The sequence below is a fragment of the Panthera uncia genome, chromosome B4 (assembly GCF_023721935.1).
Source record: "Panthera uncia isolate 11264 chromosome B4, Puncia_PCG_1.0, whole genome shotgun sequence".
Lineage (NCBI taxonomy): Eukaryota > Metazoa > Chordata > Mammalia > Carnivora > Felidae > Panthera > Panthera uncia.
Genome location: NC_064809.1, coordinates 97,598,806 through 97,622,281, shown reverse-complemented (window position 1 = coordinate 97,622,281; position 23,476 = coordinate 97,598,806). Strand labels below are relative to the sequence as shown.

Here is a 23,476-nt window from a genome sequence, read left to right as displayed (position 1 = left end):
ACTGCCTCCTGGCTGACAGTCTCTCCTTTGCTGTCTAGCCTGCTGCTCCCTTGCAGTGTATTCAATAAACTTCTATTTCCTTTGTTCTGCCTTGGGTGAATTTTTTCACCACCAGTGCCTCTGGCCTCTACCCTATCAGATCATGCCAAATAAATTATAACTCAATTTGAAAAATTATTAAGTAATAGAGAGACTCCTGGGTGGCTCAGTTGGTTAAGCGCTGGACTCTTGATTTTGGCTCAGTTCATAATCTCACGTCCATGAGTTTGAGCCCAGAGTCAGTCTCTGCACTGTGGAGCCTGCTTGGGATTCTGTCTCTCTCCCTCTCTTTCTGCCCCTCCCCAACTCATACGCACTCTCTCTCTCAAAATAAATAAACTTTTAAAAAATTATTAAGTAATAGAGATTTTCTTTGTGGTTGCAAAAATAACATACATTCATTCTAGAAACTTTAGAAAATACTGATAAGCACAAAGAAGGAAATAAAAATTATGTGGACTTTTATTGCCCAGAGATAATCATCCTTAACAGTTTGTGTCACTGTTATCTGAGTTTCCATCATCCCGCCATCCCATTTAGGAGGCTACCTAATAAAGCAATATTTATCATAATATGGACATAATGACCCAACCACTTATAAAATTTGTTCCCACCCAACATCCTCTAGCTTAACATGAGGTTTCATCCCCACCCATCCTGTCAAAGTGCTGGTCAGGCAGCCATTGCCTGAATGTTGGATATAAACATCCACAAATGTAATGGAAATTGACCCTAAAGTGAATTATAATTTTCTAAAAAATCAAGGTATACTTCATAAAGTCAGTGAACATAATGTTGGAAAACCGCTGGGTCATGTAAAAGCCATGGAAAAATAAGGAGTCGACCCGATGTAACTGTACTAAAAGAAAATAAACAGGTCTGATGATAAGCACTTCAAAAGAGAATGATTCGACTATTAAACATTACAAGAGGCTCTTTGGAAAATAATGAAGCCCTCAAATTATTTTTGTTACAAAAGTTATGATAGTACTATAAATGTCAGCCATAAAGTGGTGAAGAATATTATACCATACTACGATAAAATTATATTGAAAAGAAAAAAGCTAAAATCTCAACATTTTAAGTTTTTTCCCAAACATTAAAAAAAATTTTTTCTATAACATAGTAGCTCAAATATTAACGTGCATAGGAATCACCTGGAGATCTTGTTAAAATACAGATGATGATTCAACCAGGTCAGGAGAGGGGCCATAGAGTCTGCATCTGTAACAAACTCCCAGGAATGCTGATTCTGGTAGTCTCTGGCCCTTACTTGAAAAATAAGACTGTAAAATTGTGGTTTCAGCAGATTCACTTTACATGGCCTTTATTCAATACTAATTATCTCTGAATATTAAGAAACTCCTCTCTATCCTCCCAGCTATTTCTAATTTAACTGTTCTAGACACATACAATATACATTTCTTAAAATCAAGTGAGGGCTCGTTCAAACAGATTTTTGGACCCTGATACCCACAGTTTTTCTCTTGGTAAATCTGGGGTGGGGTCCAAAAATTTGCCTTTCTTACTAGTTCCCAGGTGATGCTACTTATGTTGGTCCAGGTATATGTGCCATGAATCACTAGTTTAGACTGATAGCAAATAACTTCAGGGTGTTGTTTACAATACTCAAATTAGACATTCTGCTTGTAACATCTGAAAAACAAAGAACAAGATAGAAATTGTACAGATCACAGGAACAAGCCCCAAACATTAAACTATCTAAATGTTCCTGCTATTTACTGAACTCAATGATCCAGCTCACTGCCCAAGGTTCAGTATTATTTTGTATATGATGTATGTCAGTGTTCTCTGTTTTGACTGCGAAATTATTTTTATTAATGATTCTCTATGATTTGTATTTTTAATTATATTTCCAAAGAGAGTAATAAAACTACATATATTAGATATGCTTAGATTATCAATTGTTTTATGTCTTTGCTGTTCACAAAGGATTGCCCCTCACTTTACAGGTAGCAGCTCTATCATCTTGTGCTTGCATTATTAGAATGTGCAAATTCACACATATTTATTGGTATAAACTACTCACTACACACATTTTCTTTGTATGGATCCTTTCAGACAATCCTCTCGTTTTGAGAAGATAAATGCAGATAATACAATCTTCAAATCCACTTCCTATATTTGTAATACAGTGCAATACGATGCAATAGGCAAAAAATCAACAATCAACTTAAGACTTCACTATAATAACCCTCGTCCTCTGAGGACCCACCACTCAGGATACTGCAAACCTTTAATTACTACTCTTAGTATTGTTATTCAGTAGGCAGTGTAATCATGTAACTTCATTTTCATCCAGCACACAGGTTTGCTATCAGTCCAGAGTGCTGTCATGGGAAGCTATGTCAGATACCCCAGGAAGAAGCAGAGTTTGTAGTGGCTAAGCGCTCTAACTCTAGAGCCAGATAGTATATAGTTCACATCCTGGCTCTATCATCTACTATGAGTTCTGCAGTCTTTTTTTTTTTTTTTTTTTTTGAGTTCTGCAGTCTTAAGCAAGTAAATGGATCACTCTGCTCTCAGTTTTCTCATCTGTAAAATGGGAATAATAACAGAGCCTATTTCACAATATCATTGTGACACTCAAATAAGTTAATACGGTAAAGAATTTAGAACAGTTCCTGGCACAAATTTAAAAGGCAATAAATATAGCTATTTTATTATGTCCCTAACACTGAACTGGAAGTCAGAAGACCGGGGTTCAAGTCTTGGCTCTGTCACTAGTTTTGTAACTTTAGATAAGCTATTTCGCCTTTCTGAGCTTTGTCTGCAAAACAGGGCTCACGATCCCTGCCTTGCCAAGCTGACAGAGTTGTGATCTCAAATAAAATAGTACATGTAAATGTGCTTTAGAAAACTGTAAAGCACTATATAATAAAAAGAGTCAAAAATCCTTTTTTATAGTTTTCTCTTATTATAAACCTTATTTTAATGCATTTAATTATATGAAATATTTTATAGAATAGAAATATGATCAAAGCAGGAAAGTATTCTGAATGCTTTCTTTTCTTACATTTTTATAGTCACTTATTTAGCAATTTAATTTTTTTCTGAGATTTAATGTTTATGTATTTTTGAGACAGAGAGAGACAGAGCATGAATGGGGGAGGGTCAGAGAGAGAGGGAGACACAATCTGAAGTAGGCTCCAGGCTCCCAACTGTCAGCACAGAGCCCGATGTGGGGCTCAAACTCATGGACCGTGAGATCATGACCTGAGCCAAAATCAGATGCTTAACCAACTGAGCCACCCAGGCTCCCCTTTTTCTGAGATTTAAAATGAAACTCATTAGAATAAAATTTCTACAGTGTCCTTTTCTCCACTAAAAATAAAAGAAACGTTTTGCCATCACTAGTCTTCTAGCTGTCTAGTATGGTATAGTATAAAAAGTGTGGGTTTTGAGAACAGAAGACCAATACAGGTCCCATGTGAGCTGTATGACCTTGCCCAAGTCATTTAAATGTTCTGAGCTTCTGGTTTTATCACAGGAATGATAGTAGCTGTACAGCCCACCTCCCTAGGTAGGCCCTAGAGGGAACCTAATGAAATACAAATTTTCATAGTTGCATAGGTTGAAGATAGCATCAGATATATATTTAGACCATGAATCAGTGAATTTTTTTTCATAAAGACTGAACAGTAAATATTTTAGGCTTGGCAGGCCATAAGCCTCTGCCAAACTACCCAATTCTCCCATCATTGCACAAATGCAACCATAGACAGTATATAAACAAATTGACATGGCTGTATTCTTTTTTTTAATAAAAGTTTTATTTGTTTATTTATTGAGCAAGAAAGAGTGGGGGAAAGGCAGAGACAGAGACAGAGAGAAAATCCCAAACAGGCTCTGTGCTGTGAGCACAGAGCCCAATGTGGGGCTCGAACCTACGAACTGTGAGATTGTACCCAAGCCAAAACAAAGAGTCAGACCCTCAACTGACTGAGCTACCCAGGTGCCCTGGAATGGCTGTGTTCTAATAAGATTTTTGTGGTAGGGTCCCCTCCTAAGGGGAAAAAAAAAAAAACAAACCTCAAGGCAACCTGGCTATACACGTATGTGACAACATCCCTCATGACCTTGTAACATGAGACCATTTAATCAGACTACATGTCTGTGTGCTACCATATATGAGACACAAAGAAGTAGGAAAAAAAAAAAAAACTAAGCCACATGGCGTTCGGGGCTCAGTTCTTCGGGTACAAACCAAACTGAGCCGTGCCAGCGGGAATAAAGTTGCTTCCTGGAAAGAAAAGGCTTGGTGTCACAACTCTCTGTGCGAGAATCCTGCTACCCTTTGTGGACACTGAAGTTTGGTTTTCATATAAATTTCACATGACATGAAATATTCTCCTTTCAATATTTTTCAAACCATTTAATTTACCATTCTTGGCACAGAAGCAGGCAGTGGACTGAAACTGGCCTATTAGCCATACTTTACTTACCATGCCTAGCACATAGCAGATGACAGTAGCTAATATTAGACATATAACGTTGATTTGTAAAATGTAAACATTAGGTATAATCTATTGGCAACTTTCCTGTTCTTCATCATGACCTGAAGACTATCAGCCATTGTCCCATTATCACAGCTGTACTCTCCCAATAGATATAATTCATCTGGAACTGTGGGCTTGGCACCCTCTAAAGCATTGATTTAGACTCTTACTAAATCTTTCATATATATCAAATTTTAATTTTCTCATTTTCAATTAAATGTTAAAAATCTTTTTTTAAGTAAAGTAATTCTCATTCTAAAACTTTCAAAACACAGAGAAAGGTAAAAATAATGAGAATCTCTCATAATGATAGCATTCATATCAGTTCCTGCTTATGTTTTCTACCTTCCCCTTTGAAGACTATTCTCTTTACTGAAAAAACAAAAAAGAAGTAAAGCAACAGTTAAGTGGTTACACTTTCTCTGCCATCTGTCAGTATTACATCATTTTCTACCTCCAAACATAGCTTTGTTTTGTTTTGTTTTAACTGAATTGTATTTGTTATCCTCAACTTCAGCTGGTTCTGCACTTTATCCTTCCTGAGTTTTTCTTCCATGTGTGTCCTTGGTTGTGAACACCTCTTTCTATCATCAGCATTTATCTTAGCAGAGCCCCATTCTTTTCAGCCACATGTTGTTTCTTTGGTATTTTCTTATCAGCTTTATATGTGATTGTAATTTCTTACAACCCATGCTTCCCTATGGAAGGGATAAACCTAAGGATAAAATGGAACCATAGAACACTAATAAATAATATTTTTTTCTGATTTTCATCCCAACCCTCTATTGTGGGACTTGTAGCTAAACTTTTTTTATTTTTTATTTTTTTAATGTTTATTTATTTTTGAGAGAGAGAGAGAGACACAGAGACAGAGTGTGACCAGGGGAGGGGTAGAGAGAGAGAGAGAGAAACACAGAATCCGAAGCAGGCTCCAGGCTCTGAGCTATTAGAACAGAGTCCAATGTGGGGCTCAAACTCACAAACCACAAGATCATGACCTGAGCCAAAGTCAGACTTTTAACCAACTGAGCCACCCTGGCGCCCCCTGGCGCTGCTCTTAAAGTCTCGTCCAGTTGTCTCTAGGAAGCTCATAGGTGGTGTGAGGAAGCTCATGTGCTCATAAACAAGTCATGTCAGCTATCACCTCTGTCTGCCATGATTCTCTCCTACTCAGGCCCTCTTTGATGACATCTGCTGTCCAAACCTTTGCTTCCCATGAAGTTAGTTGATAGTGCCTGGCCATTGCCTCTACTGCAGGTGATATCCATACCAAGGGTGTTTTCTCCTATAGCTACAAACTATTAAAATCTCTCCCACTCTTGAAACTGGTTCTCACTGCTGCAGGGTAATGAGGGCTGGCCTTTACTGCTGCTACCACCATCCCGGCTGGTCACCATTGTAGACTCATTAAATGTTAGAGTTGGAGGAGGCAATTTTTAGAGTCTTTAATGCGCTGAAGCCTGCTGCACCAAAGTAGGATCACAGCTCTTCCCCTCTGTGTGTTAGCATTAACAGATGAGTAACAAGATAGGATTGTCTTGTTATCCTAGTATCTTACACAGTTCGTTGAAACAGAGATTTCATTTCTTGTATTCCCCCCTCCTTAGGACTCTAACATGGGTTTACAGACTCTGGGTCAGAGGCTAGACCTGAGACATAGACACCGTGCTCTACTAATTGCCCCTCTTGTGTGGCCAGTTATTGGTCCAAACCTAAGAGCACTACTTTCTCTTCCTTTAGAATGAATTCTTTCCCAGGAAACTCCATTCCCTATCATGCAAATAATGGAGGACTCATGCCCTGACACTATACATGCAGGCATGTCTGAATGCCAGTGGTGATTAAAATTTAGGTTCAAGCCAGAATCTTCCACTGCATCCAAACAATTCTACCCCTTAGTCTCTCTCATTTTTCTTAATCTATTGTCCATTTTTAATGATGCTGGCCATAAAACCAGAGTTGTCTTTACTCTGAGCTTTTAGAAATCTGTTTTTCTAAAATCTTCCATATGTTTTTATAGTGGACATCTGTTGTTTTGCATGTCTCCTCAAGAACACTGCTCCATCAATCCTGCCTTTACTCTCCTATTATCATCAGTTTCCTCTCTCCACTAGATCATTCTACCAACATATAAAATTTTCCCATTAAAAAAAATCTTCTCTTGACATCCCTCTTCTAGCTACAGCTCCATTTCTCTGTTCTGTTTTATTGCAAAACACAGATATAAACTGTATTGTTTTTTTTTAATTTCTTTTTAATGTTTATTTTTGAAAGAGAGAGACAGTGTGAGCAGGAGAAAGGCAGAGACAGAGGGAGACAGAGAATCTGAAGCAGGCTCCAGGCTCTGAGCTGTAAGCACAGAGCCCAATGCAGAGCTTGAACCCACAAACTGTGAGATCATGACCTGAGCCAAAGTTGGGGGCTTAACCAACTGCGCCACCCAGGTGCCCCTGTATTGTTGTTTTTGATATTTGTAGCCTCCAAATTCTCTTCTCATGAAGATATCTCTCTTGAACAGACTCTATAGGGTTTTTTCACCTTCAGACATTTAAACTGCTCATGACAAAGCCTCCAAGTAGTTAAATCCAAAGGTCAGTCCTTATTTTCACTTGATCTCTCTCTTTTTAAAAAAAATTTTTTTAATGTTTATTTATTTTTTTTAATTTTTTTTTTCAACGTTTTTTATTTATTTTTGGGACAGAGAGAGACAGAGCATGAACGGGGGAGGGGCAGAGAGAGAGGGAGACACAGAATCGGAAACAGGCTCCAGGCTCCGAGCCATCAGCCCAGAGCCTGACGCGGGGCTCGAACTCACGGACCGCGAGATCATGACCTGGCTGAAGTCGGACGCTTAACCGACTGCGCCACCCAGGCGCCCCAATGTTTATTTATTTTTGAGAGAGAGAGAGAGAGAGACAGAGTGTGAGCAGGGGAGGGGCAGAAAGAGAGGGAGACACAGAATCTGAAGCAGGCTCCAGGCTCTGAGCTGTCAGCATAGAACCCAACATGGGGCTCAAACTCCCCAACCATGAGATCATGACCTGAGCTGAAGTCGGACGCTTAACTGACTGAGCCACCCAGGTGTCCGTCACCTGACCTCTCTTTATTTGACAGAGTGATCTCTCCCTCTTTGAAGTATTTTATTCTCTTTCCTTCCAGGATACCACATTCTCTTCGATTGCCTCTTATCTCATTGGCTGCTGCTTCTCATCCTCCAGTCTTCTTTAGGGATCCCTTATCATCATCCTGACATCTAAACATTGAAGTACTTCATCCTTGGGAGTTCTTTTCTTCTATACTCTCTCTTTCTTTCAGTGATCTCATTCAGTCTCATGTCATTAAATATCATATATATACTGATAAACTCCACAGCCAAGAACTCTTACCTGAATCCTAGACTCATATGTTCCGCTGCCATCAACATCTCCACTTTGAATCATAACAAGTATCTCAAATTTAATAAGAATGCAGTGGAACTCCAGTTCTTCCACAAACCTGTTCCTCTCACAATTTTCTCCATCTTAGTTAACTCCAGCCTTCCTGATCACTCTTACCAAAAACCTCAGAGTTATCCTTGATACTTTATTTTACTTCTCCAGCCCTCCCCCCAATTCATTACCTTGAAAATATATCCAGAATCCGACCACATTTTTTTTAAAGTAGGCTCCATGCCCAGTATGGAAACCAGCATGGGGCTTGAACTCACAACCCTGAGATCAAGACCTGAGCTGAGATCAAGAGTTGGTCGCTTAACTGACTGAACCACCCAAGCACCCCCAGAATCTGACCACTTTTAACCCAGTCCACTGTTATCATTTTGGTCTAAACTATTAATATTTCTAATCTGGATTATTGCACTGATCTCTTACCTAATCTCCTGCTTCTTCCCTTTGGTCTACGTTTTTCAATGTCAGCTAGATGATATCACTACTCTGTTCAAACTCTCCAGTGGCTTCTCAACTCATTAAAATCAAAGTCAATAGCCTTCAAGACATTTTATAACCTTTGATCTCCTCTCCTACTCTTCCCTGGCCCACTTGAGCAAGATAAAAACCCACATATGCACCGCTGTTCCTTCCCCCCTTTTACCCAGATATCTACAGAGCTCATTCTCTTATCTGCTTTGGCTCAAACGTCCCCTTCTCAATAAGGGCTTTTCTGATAACCCTACATAAAACTGCAGCAATTCCTATTCCTCTTCCCTGATATTTTCCTACAGTACATATCTCCACCTGAAATATTACATATTTTATTAATGTAGCTGTTTATTGTCTCTCTCATCCCAACTAGAATGCAAAGTCCAATGAAGCAAGGATTTTTGTTTTTATTATTCATTGTTATGTATCTGGAATCTAAACTAAGCCTACATATAGTAGGCGCTCAGTAAATATTTGTTGAAGCAATGAATCCCCAGCACCTGTAATTCTTGTAGTAGAACCTTAATTTTCCTTTATGGAACGATTCCTTTTCAGTCCATTAGTACTGACTTCAGCTCCTCAGCTTCAGACCTAGTATGTGCCTAGTATATTCCTACCCCCACCCCTCACACAGGTCACATAATTGGTTTAGAGATGGGCCCATTACACAAACCTGTCAAATGACTCTCCAATCCCAGAAATCTGTGGAAAATGTTGGGAAAGAGATATCTCTAATGAGCTTGTTAACCTTGAAGGACAGAAGCTCAGAGCTATTGGAGGCCATCTTGCCACTATGAATGGTGACCCTGTCTTAAGAATGAAGACAGTACACAGAAAAGCAAATAATAACAAAAGAAAAATACTGTTTCTTGATGACTTATTTTGAAAACCTTGATCCGACTGTGCCTGAGTCCATTTGAATTAGATTTCTGCCACTTACAACTAAAGAATACTAACAAATTCATACTCTACTCCCAGTGTCCAACTCTAATGTGACACTGCCTCTCTTTCTTAATCTTCTTGTAGCTTCTGTATACTTCACTGACTGGTTTTTATTTATTAGTAAAAGTCAATTCCCTAATTGCTTCCTTAGTCTTCTGAGTAATAAAATTATCAGGTAGGAAAGTAAAGAATTTTTTTTCTAATTCTTTGCCTTTAGTAGAATGGAACATTCGATACACATTGGAAGAGTTGCCATTTCTCCTCTGAATTGCCTCTGTGTCAGTTTTGTAACTGGAATTGGAAAGCAGCTTCTAGAACATCTGTCTGATTAGGTGACAAGCAGCATAATCCTACAATAATATCACTTGCATTTTCCCCTTTTTATATTCAATCAAATTCCTTTCATTATCTCTATCCTGGCACTTTTAGATCTCCTTATAAGTGAACATTATTTTTGAAGTCAGGAAACATTTATTGAATCCAAACTTCATACCTCATATTTTTCTAGATGCTAGGAATATAAAGATGAAATTTTGTTTTGTTAAATAGCATTATCTTAACACATAGTAGGTGTTTGACAAACATTTGTTGAGTAAGTAAGTAAGTGGATACACTGATATGCAGAGCTACTTGAATATTCACTGGATCTATTTCCTCTGAACAAGATTTGCCTTTCTGTTGACATATTTTAGTCCATTCCAACAATTCTTGGCAGTGAGATAACAATAATTTTGATTTACAAACTACTAACTGACAATATACACAGTGTTTTATTTATATTACCACTATTCCAGTCAGTAATCTTTGGGTGAATAGGAACAAAAACTTATTCAAGTTAACTTTAATGAAAAGGCTTTATAGTATATTGCAAAGACGTGTTGTCAAAGCAATCTAAGAACACTCATAAAGAATTGCTGTAATAGTGCCAGAGAGGAGTTCTGGATTCACTGCATTTTTGGAGACCTCCAACAGCAGAAATTCATAAATGTGATCCTTATGTATTATTGTTAATTGCCATGACTCAGTGGTATTCTACATGCCTGCCTCCTTGTCTTGTACTCTGGTCAACTGCCACTCCTGGTTCAAGCAGCTCATGGCCAGAGTTACAAAAACATGACATTAAATGGCAGTCGGCATTCAGTGTGGGAATGACTATTGACAGTGGTGGAGATGGTGGTGAATTTAGGGGAATTTAAGCCTTATTTAAAATGGACTGCCAATTGTTGCCATGTGGGAATATGGATCTATTGTTGCCACAATGTCTGACTTTTTACAAGGAGCTAGAAATCCTGAGCAAAATTTCTTAATTTTTGAAGGACGGCAACTAAGTTTTAAAAAAAAGAAAAAAGCAAAGAAGAAAACCCTGAATGGGCAAATTCTCTGTCTCCCTCTCTCTCTGCCCTCCACTATCAAAAATAAATGAACATTTTTTTATATCTTAAAAAAAAAGTAAAAGAAGAAGAAAACCCTACATGGACAAATCCTATGCAAAAATGGTTAATTTAGCAGGTCTACCTGCTTATTCTTAGAAAGGTCTACTGATAATTGACCCTTGACTAGCATTTGGGAACCTGAACTTTGGGAGGGTTCCCACCATTCCTAAAACTGATAAGAGTGACTCACTGTGCCTGAACTGTTTGTACAAACAATATAGTTTATGCCAAGCAATTGCTTTCTTTCTGGGAGTCTGGAATTTTGGTACATGCCTGGCAGAAGCTGCCTACATGATCAGTCCCCAATAAAATTCTGGGTGCTGAGCCTCTAACAAGCTTCTTGGCTGGCGGCATTCTATATGTGTTGTCATAACTTATTGCTGGGGGCAACTAGGCACATCATGTGTGACTCTATGGGAAAGGACCCTTGAAAGCTTATGCCTGGTTTACCCTGGACTTTTCCCACCTGCTTTTTTTTCCTTCACTGATTTGGCTGCATATCCTTTGCCATGATCAATCATAGCCTTGAGTATGACTATATGCTTAGTCCTGTACGTCCTCCTGGTGAATCATCAAACCTGGGGGTGGTCTTGAGGACTCCTGACACAAGCCCAAACAAAACTTATCTTTGAGCCATGTCCAGTCCACAGGATATTACTTTTTAACTTCTAATCTAAGAATTGGTCATGGGCAGGACAAGCACCGCTCCAAAATGGAGCATTTTTCCATGCCTTATTTCATTTAATCCTCACAACCATGCAAAATAAACATTTTTATAATCCCATTTTACACATGAGGAAACTGAGACTCAGAGAGCTTAAGCTTGCATTAAGTCAAATAATCTATAAATAAAAGCGTAAGGACTCAAACAGAATTAAATCCCATTTTATTTCCATATTGCCTCTTTGAAATTATATTTCCCTCCTCATGTTAAAATTTCAGAATCACTTTATTTTTCATTTCTTTTTTTTTTTTTTCAACGTTTTTTATTTATTTTTGGGACAGAGAGAGACAGAGCATGAACGGGGGAGGGGCAGAGAGAGAGGGAGACACAGAATCGGAAACAGGCTCCAAGCTCCGAGCCATCAGCCCAGAGCCTGACGCGGGGCTCGAACTCACGGACCGCGAGATCGTGACCTGGCTGAAGCCGGACGCTTAACCGACTGCGCCACCCAGGCACCCCTATTTTTCATTTCTTATGCATAGCATTTATATCTCTGGAGCTAAAGGGTTCTTATCACTTTTCTTTCTTGAAATATCTGCCTTTCTCTTATTCCATTCCAATCTTCCCTTCTTGTCAGCCATGAATGAAGCTTTCCGAGCCTGTATGGAAAGTGGAAATAGGCATGGACAAGAGAAGGGAAGGATAACCCAGCAGTTTGGCCCACCTTTGCTGGCCTGTCAGGAATCTCAATAACAGGGTCTGAAGTGGTGTGGAGAATGCAGGACTAATTTGGGTCCACATCCAAGAGAGGATATGATGATTATTACTGACTCCTAGACTACAGAAGTTTTTGTCAGCGCGACAATGATAGTTGTTCCAGAGGGATCCATGGTGTTTGAAGCAACTCTCACTCAGCATCTAAGGGACAGTGGAATACTTGGGGTATCAGGTTAAGAGGGTAAGAAATGAACAGGCAGGTTGTCAGGGCCCTGGCTGAGGTCCAGGAAAAATTCCAATCTCAGGAAAAATCGACATGAAAAACAGGAATCTGGGTAGAAGCCCCATTCTGGTTTTTTTTTAATTTTTTTTTTTAACGTTTTATTTATTTTTTGAGACAGGGAGAGACAGAGCATGACCAAGGGAGGGTCAGAGAGAGGGAGACACAGAATCTGAAACAGGCTCCAGGCTCTGAGCTGTCAGCACAGAGCCCGACGCAGAGCTCGAACTCACAGACCGCGAGATCATGACCTGAGCCAAAGTGGGACGCCCAACCGACTGAGCCACCCAGGTGCCCCTAGAAGCCCCATATTAAGACCTGAACTCCTGGAGTCAAAATTTAGGAAGGGAAAATGCAGATTGATGGCTAAGTAAGTACTCTAGAGTCCTCATCTAGTCCACTGACTATCAAGCTTAGAACAGCAAGATGAGTTTGAGCCTCTTTTCTGAGTAGCCTTCTAGGTAAAGATAGAACTAAGTTCATAAAGCTGATCAGACCTGCGTCTGGGCAAAAGTGTAGGGACTGGCACTTCTTACCTAAGGAATACACCAAAATAGGTTTCCCTAGCTTTGCAATATTGATACAACACCTCTCTTGAAAGATTCAATGAAAAATACATGAACTCTAAATGATACTCAGAGAGATACCATTTCAATGGACTCTTGAAATTATATATTTTTTAAAAAAGATTTTATTTTGGGGTGAATCACTGGGTGATTCAGTTGGTTAAGAGTCCAACTTGAGCATAGGTCATGATCTCATGGTTTGTGGGTTTGAGCCCTATGTCGGGATCTGTGCTGACAGCTCAGAACCTGGAGCTTGCTTCAGATTCTGTGTCTCCCTCTTTCTCGGCCCCTCCCCTGCTTGCGCTCTCTCTTTCAAAAATAAATAAACATAAAAAATTTTTTTAAATGATTTTATTTTTATGTAATCTCTACACCCAACAGGGGCCTGGAACTCACAACTCTGAGATCAGTCACACGCTTTACCAACTAAGCCAGCTAGGGGCCCTGAGATTATATACTTTTTTTAAATAAAGTATCCTATTACCCATGTGAATGATTATTCCCTTACCAAATGTTCTATGGATATTTTAATGCTAGGCAGTCTCAGTTATAAATATCAGGCTTATGAGTATCCTGTGCATTTATGCATCCACTAATACCTGTTGATGTCACATGTGGTCACTATGTGCCTTATGGTCATTGTGCAGTCATACTGACTAACATTTGTTGCATATTTATTCTGTAATCTGCACTCTTTATTTATGTGCATTAACTCTTCATTGATCTCAATAACACTATGAGGTAGGTTACATCCATTTTAAAGGGAGAAAACTAAAACACAGAAAAGTTCAGTACTTTTTGTTGTATGTGAAAATGTTCTTAGCTTCAAGCAATAAACAATTTAGAAAGAGAGATCAGACATACCTAAATACAGACAACCAGTCACACTGCCTCCCCATATATTCACCCAAAAGCTGCCTTGATCCTAAATATTTCCATCCTCTGTTCTAGTTGGCATTCAAGCTACTCTAATGCCACCTGTTGGCCAGCATGGGAAACTATCTGACTCAGTACCTTTCCTATAATCCTATTCTGGTGGGATTTTGTCCTACATCACCCCCATTTTTTTTTCTAGTTTTAAATATCCACTTTATTCCACACAATACTCAACACATACCATTTACATCTGAAGAAGAGATGGCTTATGATACACCTATGGTAAAACACTTACTCTAAGAAATTTAATCCACTGTGAAATACCAAATGGATGATTTCAGAAACATGAAAGAGTTTCTTTGCTATAGAAAATTCAAGTGAGGAATGGAGATGTGTAAAAAGGTTTCTTAAAGGAAAAAAAGGATGATACTCTGGACACATTTTGTTTTCTGTACCTCACATTCTTCTCCTGCATTGTCTAATGTCCATAATGTTAGGTTGTTACTAAGCTACTGCATGATAAGAGTACTGTCTTTGTATGAGTCTTGATTCAGTACATTAGGTTCTGTGATGGCTTCATCAAAAGTGGTTTTAGCTATGACACAAAAATAGACACATAGATTAATGGAGCAGAATAGAGAGCTCAGAAATAAACCCATGCATATATATGGTCAATTAATCTACATCATGCAAAAGAATAAAATAGGACCAGTTACTTACACCATACACAAAAATGAACTTAAAATGGATTAAAGACCTAAATTTGAGACTTGAAACCATAAAGCTCCTCAAAGAAAACATAGGGCATAATTTATTTGATACTGGCCACAGAAATATTTTTCTATATGGGTCTCCTCTAGCAAGGGAAACAAAAGCAAAAATAAACTATTGGGATTACATAAAACTAAACAGCTTTTGCACAGCAAAGAAAACCATCAACAAAATGACAAGGTAACCTACTGAATGGGAGAAGATATTTGTAAATTATATATCCAAGAAATGGTTCATATCCAAAAGATATGAAGAGCTTATATAACTGAATACCAAAAAGGAAAACAACAAATAATCTGACTAAAACAGGCAGAAGACTCATATAGACATTTTTCCAAAGAAGTCATAGAGATGGGCAACAGACACATAAAAAGATGCTCAACATCACTAATTATCAGAGAAATTCAAATCAAAACCATAATGTGATATCATTACCCTACATATGTCAGAACGACCAGAATCAAAAAGACAAGAAACAAATGTTTGTGAAGATGTAGAGAAGAAAGAACCCTCACAAACTGTTCATAGGAATGCGAATTGGTACAGTAACTATGGAAAACAGTTTGGAGGTTCCTTTAAAAATTAAAAATAGGGGCACCTGGGTGGCTCAGTCGGTTAGGCGTCCAACTTCGACTCAGGTCATGATCTCGCGGTCCGTGAGTTCGAGCCCCGCGTCGGGCTCTGGGCTGATGGCTCGGAGCCTGGAGCCTGCTTCCGATTCTGTGTCTCCCTCTCTCTCTGCCCCTCCCCCATCCATGCTCTGTCTCTCTCTGTCTGAAAAATAAAAAAACATTAAAAAAATGTAAAAAAAATAAAAATTAAAAATAGAATTACCATGTGATCCAGAAATTCCGCTACTGGGTATTCAAAAGTCTATATGCACCCCTATGTTCTTTGCAGCATTACTTACAGTAGCCAAGATATGGAAGCAACACAAGTGTCCATCAATAGATGAATGGGTAGGGGTGCCTGGGTGGCTCAGTCAGTTAAGCATCCAACTTTTGATTTCGGCACAGGTCATGATCTCACTGTTCATGGGATTGAGCCCTGTGCCGGGCTCTGTGCCATCAGCTTGGGATTCTCTCTCTCCGTCTCTCTCTCTGATCCTCCCCTGTTCACATTTTCTCTCTCTCAAAAGTAAATAAATAAACTTTAAAAAGTAGATGAATGGATAAAGAATGTGTGGGGTGAAATATTACTCAGCCAAAAAAAAAAAAAAAAGAATGAGATGAGATCTTGCCATTTGCAACAGCATAGATGATGGACCTAGAGGGTATAATGCTAAGTGAAAGATAAGAGAAAGACAAATACCAAATAAAGAAAGAAAAAAAAGACAAAGAAAACTCTTTTAAAAAATGCTTTTTTTTCCATTTTATTTTTTATTTAAATTCAAGTTAGTGGGGGTGCCTGGGTGGCTCAGTCAGTTAAGCACCAGGCTTCAGCTCAGGTCATGAGCTCACAGTTCCGTTGGTTCAAGCCCCGCGTGGGGCTCTGTGATGACAGCTTAGAGCCTAGAGCCTACTTCAGATCCTCTGTCTCCCACTTGCACTCTCTCAAAAATAAATAAACATTAAAAAAATTAAATTCAAGTTAGTTAACATATAGTGTAGTATTGGTTTCAGGGGTAGTATTTAGTGATTCATCACCTACATACAACACCCAGTGCTCATCCCAACAAGTGCCCTCCTTAATGCCCATCACCCATTTGGCCCATCCCTCCACTCTCCTCTCCTCCAACAACTCTCAGTTGCTCTCAGTATTTAAGAGTTTCCTATGATTTGCCTCCCTGTTTTTATCTTATTTTTCCTTCCCTTCCCTATGTTCATGTTTCATTTCTTAAATTTCACATATGACATGAAATCATATGACATGTATCTTTCTCTGACTGACCTATCTTGCTTAGAATAATACACTCAAGTTCTATCCACGTTGTTGTAAATGGCAAGATTTCATTCTTTTTGATCACCAAATAATATTCCATTGTGTATATATACCACATCTTCTTTGTCCATTCATCAGTCAATGGACATTTGGGCTTCATTTTATTTATGTTAGAGAGAGAGAGAGAGAGTGGGGGGGAGGGGGGGAGAGAGAGAGAGAGAGAGAGAGAGAGAATCTTAAGAAGACTCCACACTTCATGCAGAGCCCAACATGGGGCTTAATCCAATGACCCTGGGATCCTGACCTGAGCCAAAATCAAGAGTCAGGACACTAAACCAACTGATCCACCCAGGTGCCCCCAAAAAGCTGACTCTTAAATACAAAGACCAATCTGGTGGTTGCCAGAGGGCAAGTGGGTGGGGAGAATGGGGGGTAGATAAGGAGGATTAAGAGTAACCTATGGTGATGAGCACTGAGTAATGTATAGAAATGCCAAATTATTATGTTATACACCTGAAACTAATATAACACTATATGTTAATAATACTTCAATAAAACAACAACAACGACAACAACAAAAGTGTTGCCAGTGTGCAGGCAAGTTCTGGCTTATTAAGTATCTCATAGTAAAGTACAGAAAAGTTAAGAGTCAGCCCAAGGTGGATGGGTGTGTGGGTTGCATCTCTTTATTGTTTATATCAATGCCTTTTGGGAAGCTTCTCCAGAATTATCTATAGTTTGTTTTCTGTCTTCACCATGTGCAACAAAGTTTTCTAGAAGTAAACTCCATTTTCAGATAAAAGACTTTTCTTTTTGGGTTAGTTGTATTGGCTGTTAAGTGTTTATCCAACAACTGCAGGACAGTGGTGCAGATGGATCTCAGTTCAGACTTTACTTTCTCCCAGTAGTTCTTAATTAGTAGCAACTTCTTATCAGACATGTTGCTCTTCTGCTCTATGTTCAAGAAGATCCTCCAGGGGCACCTGAAGCCCCTGAAGATGTTCTTATAGGCCACCTAGAGCAGACTCCATAATGGCCTTCGTGCAGGTGGGTATGTTGGAGCACTCAGCCTGCTCGGCCAGCTTCGCCTTCTGGATCACTCTTTGTTCTCTTTGGTGTGCAGGCTGCATTCAGGGCTGGTGGGGCTCCAGGACGAGGACACAGAGGAGAGTGAGGGCAAGGCACTGAGGGAGTAAGCACTGACAAGATATGGAAGAGTCCTCCTCAAGAGCCTTCTCATCTCTGCAGCCACTTTGATCTACCTTTGGCTTTAGCAGAGGACCCTCCTGGAGGCAAGGGGCAGGCTGTGCCCTACACACCATTTTTAACTGGTCTTTCTTTTCAGTTCCAAATCTTGGCTTACTCACAGAAAAATTTCAATCCCACTTTTTTGCTCCATTTTCAAACTCAAAGAGTACTTCCCATGTGTCTACCACCTTGAGGATCATGCTCTTGACCTTCCTGCAGAAGAGTCCCAATACTGGGGGTAAAATCAATGATAACAGAAAACTTGACTCCAATGTGTTTAAAAGTTGTTCACATTCCCTCTCAGAATCATCATGAAGTCCTCAGTGACCACTTCATTCTCTTTCACTTAAATCCATATTTTGCTAAACACCAACATTCAAGATAAAGATTTCTCATCCATCTAGTCTTAGGATATTAGAGTTGGAGGGAGCCACAGAGACCATTTGGAACTTAACCCTTCTGTTTAAGGTTCTACTCTGTTTGCCACCTAAAATCCATTTCATAGGGAGCCTTTTATTTATTGTATGACTGGGTCTCCTTCCTGATTCTACATTTTTCTCCACAGCCCCTGCTCTCATTCATAAAGGAAGGCCTATGCTGGTAGCTAGGATGGGCTCCTTCAATTATTAGGCATGCCATGCCTCTGGCAGGTCTCACTTCTTTGTTGTTGTGCTATTGGTTTATTTACATTACATTCTATTATGTCAATGACATTTAAATCCTGGAAGTTTGTATTTATAAACAGAAGCCAGTACATTCCTGGAAAAATACTATATATATATATATATATATATATATATATATATATATATATGTATATACATATATATATACACATACATAGTCTGTACATATATATATATGTGTATATATATATATACACATATATATGTATATACATATATATAACAAAAACAAGATACAATTAACAGTTAATATGATAGTTGGGTAGCTTAATGAACATCTTGCTTCTCTGAGGTCTCATCTGGGATTTTAGAGTGAAGTATATCCAGAGGCTGCCAGTGGCAATTTATGAAAGAGCTGTAGAGTTCTACACGCTTCACCATAAACTCTTTAATTCCTCAATATTCAAATGAAGATTTGGATCTTCTAGTAGCTTTTCATCTTAGTTTGCAGCCAAGATCTGTGGTTTCCTCGGGTGTAACTGAAGATTTAGCTGGGTGTCTTGAGTAATAAGGTGGTATCCAGCTCCATCTACTACAGCCACAGCTGTAACCGGAAAAAGAACAATAGCTACGCTGTTGCTCAAATCATTTGCCAAAGAGGCAATCCTGTCAGGGCTAGAACTTGGCTTCACTCTTTGCTAATACCAGTTATAATTATTTTCTTGACCGACGCCAAAACCTGCACAACTCTCCTGTCCTTCCATTAGACAGGAGTTAACCATGAGATGGATTAACTGCTAGGCTTCCACGGCCCCAATTCCCCACTCCTCTTGTTACACTAGGGACGCCAAGAGTGGCACAAAGGATGGCAAAGTTGTCAGCTGTTCTGAGCTTAGGGTTTCAGCATTATTTCCCACTACCGCTCTCTAAGTAGTTTCTAAGAAGAAAAAATAAGTATCTCCTTTATTGAAGGCTTTCTTCTCATATCCTATTGTTTTTGGCAATGGCAGAGCTGAAAGGGACCTAGGAATTGCTGGTCCCATAATTTCAGGGATGTCCTCTCCCCAATTCTTTAATATTGACCTTTGACAGTTCCTCAGTCTAATATAAAGTGCTTTGCAAAATCAGCTTTAGGGCTCCCCTTCTAACCACACTTCAGCCTCCCATCCATCCTAAATAGAACTTCTGGACATGCCATTGTCTCCTGGAGACCTTTATCAGGGAAATGACTCAAAGCAGGAGTTTGCTGTTTTTCCTGAAGGCCACATTCTATCCTTTGAAGCCCTCATTCTTCTAAACTGAATAGAATTAGAGGTACCTCAATCTTCTCTACATGGTTTGCATATGTGCAGGAGCAAGTGAACCCTGCACCATAGCCTGGCTTCTCAGCTAGCTTGTGGGTCATGTTCTTCAGAGTTTGTAGTATGTGGTTAGGGCATTTCTTAGTTTCAGCGTGGACAAAGTTCCCTTCTCTAATTGGCTTCTTTCAGTTCCTTTTAGTAAGTATGGAATGGGAAGGAATTTTTTTTTAATGTACTTTTTCCACAGCCTTTCTTACCCTTTCATTTTACAAGTGAAGAAATTGAAGGCCAGAGAGATAAAATGATTTGGTCGGATTCACACAGACAGAGAAGAGCAGAACAAAGGACTGAACCCAGGGTACTTGCTTCATAGACAAACGCTTTATTTACCTGTTTGACTTTTAAAAAATGTTTTATGTATTTTGATAGTGTGCGTGCATGCATGTGTGAGTGGGGGAGGGGCAGAGAGAGAGACTCTTAAGCAGGCTTCACACTCAGTGAAGAGCCCGGCATGGGACCAGATCACAGGACCCTGGGATCATGACCTGAGCCAAAATCAAGAGTCAGGTGTTTAACCCACTGAACTATCCAGGTGCCCCTGACCCATTTTATTTAAAAATCAATATTGTAACTGTTTTTATTATGAAATATTGAATATTCAACTACATTATGGATTCAGTTAATGACATCACCTCAGAAATGAATCGTTATTTAAATCAACTTTTCCTATGGGAAACTACATTTTTAAATCCAAATATTCAATTTCCTTGGTGTCGGTCAATTCATGCCAGTAAAATACTGTAGACTGGTGGCTTAAACAACAGACATTTATTTCTCACAGTTCTGGAATCAGGGGATTCCAAGATCAAGGTTGGTACATTCCACGGTTTGTGGATGGTTCCTTCTTGCTGTGTCTTCATATGGGGGTTGGGGAGTTAGGGGAGAGAGAGAGGAGCACAAACACTAATCTCATCATGAGAACCCCACCCTCATGTGGTCTGTAAGTAGGCGTTTCTATTTCCTAAACTGTCCTTTCCTTGAGCTCTTATTTACAGTATGGGCCTGGGCTTGTCCTTCTCCTGTGTATACGGTTACCCTGTTTCATTTAAACTGTCAACTCCTTGAAAGTAATTATTACTGTATTATTGAGATTTTTTAGTAGTTCTGCAAAAACACATATGATCATTAAAATTAAACGAAGTGCAAAATTTGTTAGAGATCACATTTAAATAAAATGATTGAGGGGCGCCTGGGTGGCTCAGTCGGTTAAGCAGCTGACTTCGGCTCAGGTCACGATCTCGCGGTCCATGAGTTCGAGCCCCATGTCAGGCTCTGGGCTGATGGCTCAGAGCCTGGAGCCTGCTTCTGATCCTGTGTCTCCCTCTCTCTCTGCCCCTCCCCCGTTCATGCTCTGTCTCTCTCTGTCTCAAAAATAAATAAAACGTTAAAAAAAATTTAAAAATAAATAAATAAATAAATAAAATGATTGAAATTTGAAGAGAAAGTCAATGTAAACAACAGAACTTTTTTTCAGAGAGTAATTAACCTTTGTATGAAATGGAGGATTGGACTAAGTCACTTGTTGAGGTTCCTTTTGGACCTAGGATTCCATCATGACCTTATTAGCAATGGAGTGGCAGAGAGCAATGGGATAGCCGATCTGGGCAGGCTTGTGACTTGCTTATAGTCAAAAGGATATGGTGGAAGTGACACCATATGACTTCCAAGGCTAGGTCATTAAAGGTGATGCAGTTTCTGTCTTTTTGGCTGGAACACTCTGGTTTTATAGCCCTAAAGTGCCCCTAATACTGTTAAAGCTTGTCACTGTCTGATGTCACTAGCATGAGAGTCCCTGAGCCTGACTCACAGAAACCATAATAAAATGACTGTTGTTGTTTTACTCCACTAAGCTGGAGGTGGTTTATTACAAAGCAACTGTGATGAGAGCAAGTAAGTTAATATTACTGGAAGAAATAAACAAGGACTGGGAATACCTGGGAGGGAAAGAAGTAAAAACGAGAGAAGTCTGCACTTCGGTAGTTTTTAAAGAGCTAATTACAGCACATGTCATATAGAGAATGGATTTGTTTGTGTATGTGGCAGGGGTGGGGGGTGGTGAGTGTACACAAGCACTCATGGATATGTGCCCAGTCGGGGAGGAGGGTACCAATCTGCACGCTCTACTTTGGGAACTTAAACAAAAAAAAGATTATCTAAGAATTCTATTTTCATATGGACCCGAAAGTCTACGTGAAGAAAGTATGAAGATTTGGAATTGATATCATAGTATTTTCCACAATTAAAACTTACTACAAGACAGTCTTATTACAAGACAGTGATGAGACAAAAATTATACCCACCCTGACTTTGGTTTTGTCTTTTTAAAACTGGCCTTTTAAATTACCCCGCCTACTCTCAAGAGGATCCCTGAGGTGTGGAGAATAACTGCACTGGAACCTCTCTCCTAGCCTCAGTCCTCTGTCTCATGCCCATCCCATGTCCATTCTTTAGTAGAGGTACTGCAGTGACTAAGATTCCAGGCTCTAGAAAGACTGCCTGGTTTTGAATTATGGCTTCTCCATCCACTAGTTAGGTGGCTTTAAAATTCCAACAATTGGGATATTCCTTTTAAAGAAAGAAAAAATCAAGGGAATTGCCCAGAGCCTACCTGCCCCAGAGAAAGAGGGACCTGTTAAGAATAAGCTTCAATGAGTAAGAGACTTAAAAAATATAAACATACAGGATGTTATAAGCTGCCATAAAATGAACTTCATTCTGAATCTAAAAGTTAACCTAGAAAAATAATGAAGGAAAGAAATCTCACTTTGTAAGAAATCAAGAAAAGTAAGAGAGTTCTCTATATTGACTGGAAGAAAATGAAGAAATTAGATTCTGAATCAGATTACCTTTTTGTATATAATATGTGTACCAAGATTTCCTCAAATATAGTACAAAAGTTTTGTGGTTTAATTGCATGGCTAAGATAAAACAGGCAGATGACCCAGTATGGACCAAGAGTAATAAAGGAGAAGACAAAATCTATTCTTTGGGTAGATATGGCAAAAATAAAAACAACACCTGCATTTGAGAAACTGTAGGCAACCTCCATTTAAGGGATACCTTTGACTGGTTTCACCAAAGATACAAAGCCTCAATTCACCAGCAACGTAGCTCCCTTCCTTCCTTTGTGTTACTCAGGCCTAGGCTATGTACAAAACAAACAATTCTGGAACCAAGCAGATCTCTAAAATCCAGGAGACACCATTCAAGCACACGAGATAAGATAAATATTTGGCTTTGTACACAAAAGCCAGTTTGCTTTCCTGATAAAATGATTTTGCAGAGTTTTATGCTTTTCTAAGAGACTACGAAAATCAAATTATTTTTTCTTCAAGTAGCACTCATACTCAGCCTCCTAAGACCCTGATAAGCAGCTAGTTTATAATACAGATATGAAAACCCCTGTCTTTTAATATTCTTTGGGAACAAATAGGAAATAAAGATCCATGGCATTAAAATACTTTCCCCAGTACTAGGGATGGAAAGTATGAAAATTTATTTCATTTCATTTATTTAATGAAAATAAACCGAGTGATAACAATTAAGGTGATAACAATTAAGGTAAGTTTGAAATGGGGAGTAGTTGCAACCTTGACTGGTCCCAGTTAATGAGACAAAGCTCTCACCTATTTGAA

General features: G+C 39.1%; 1 long non-coding RNA gene and 1 pseudogene across 4 annotated transcripts in view; both read right to left on the bottom strand.

Annotated features, from left to right (window-relative positions):
* LOC125920309 (uncharacterized) overlaps positions 1–23,476 on the bottom strand; it is a 166,063-nt gene that overhangs the window by 105,921 nt on the left and 36,666 nt on the right. The gene's annotated exons all lie outside the window — the stretch shown is intronic.
* On the bottom strand, positions 15,527–18,619 carry LOC125920305 (14-3-3 protein theta-like; annotated as a pseudogene).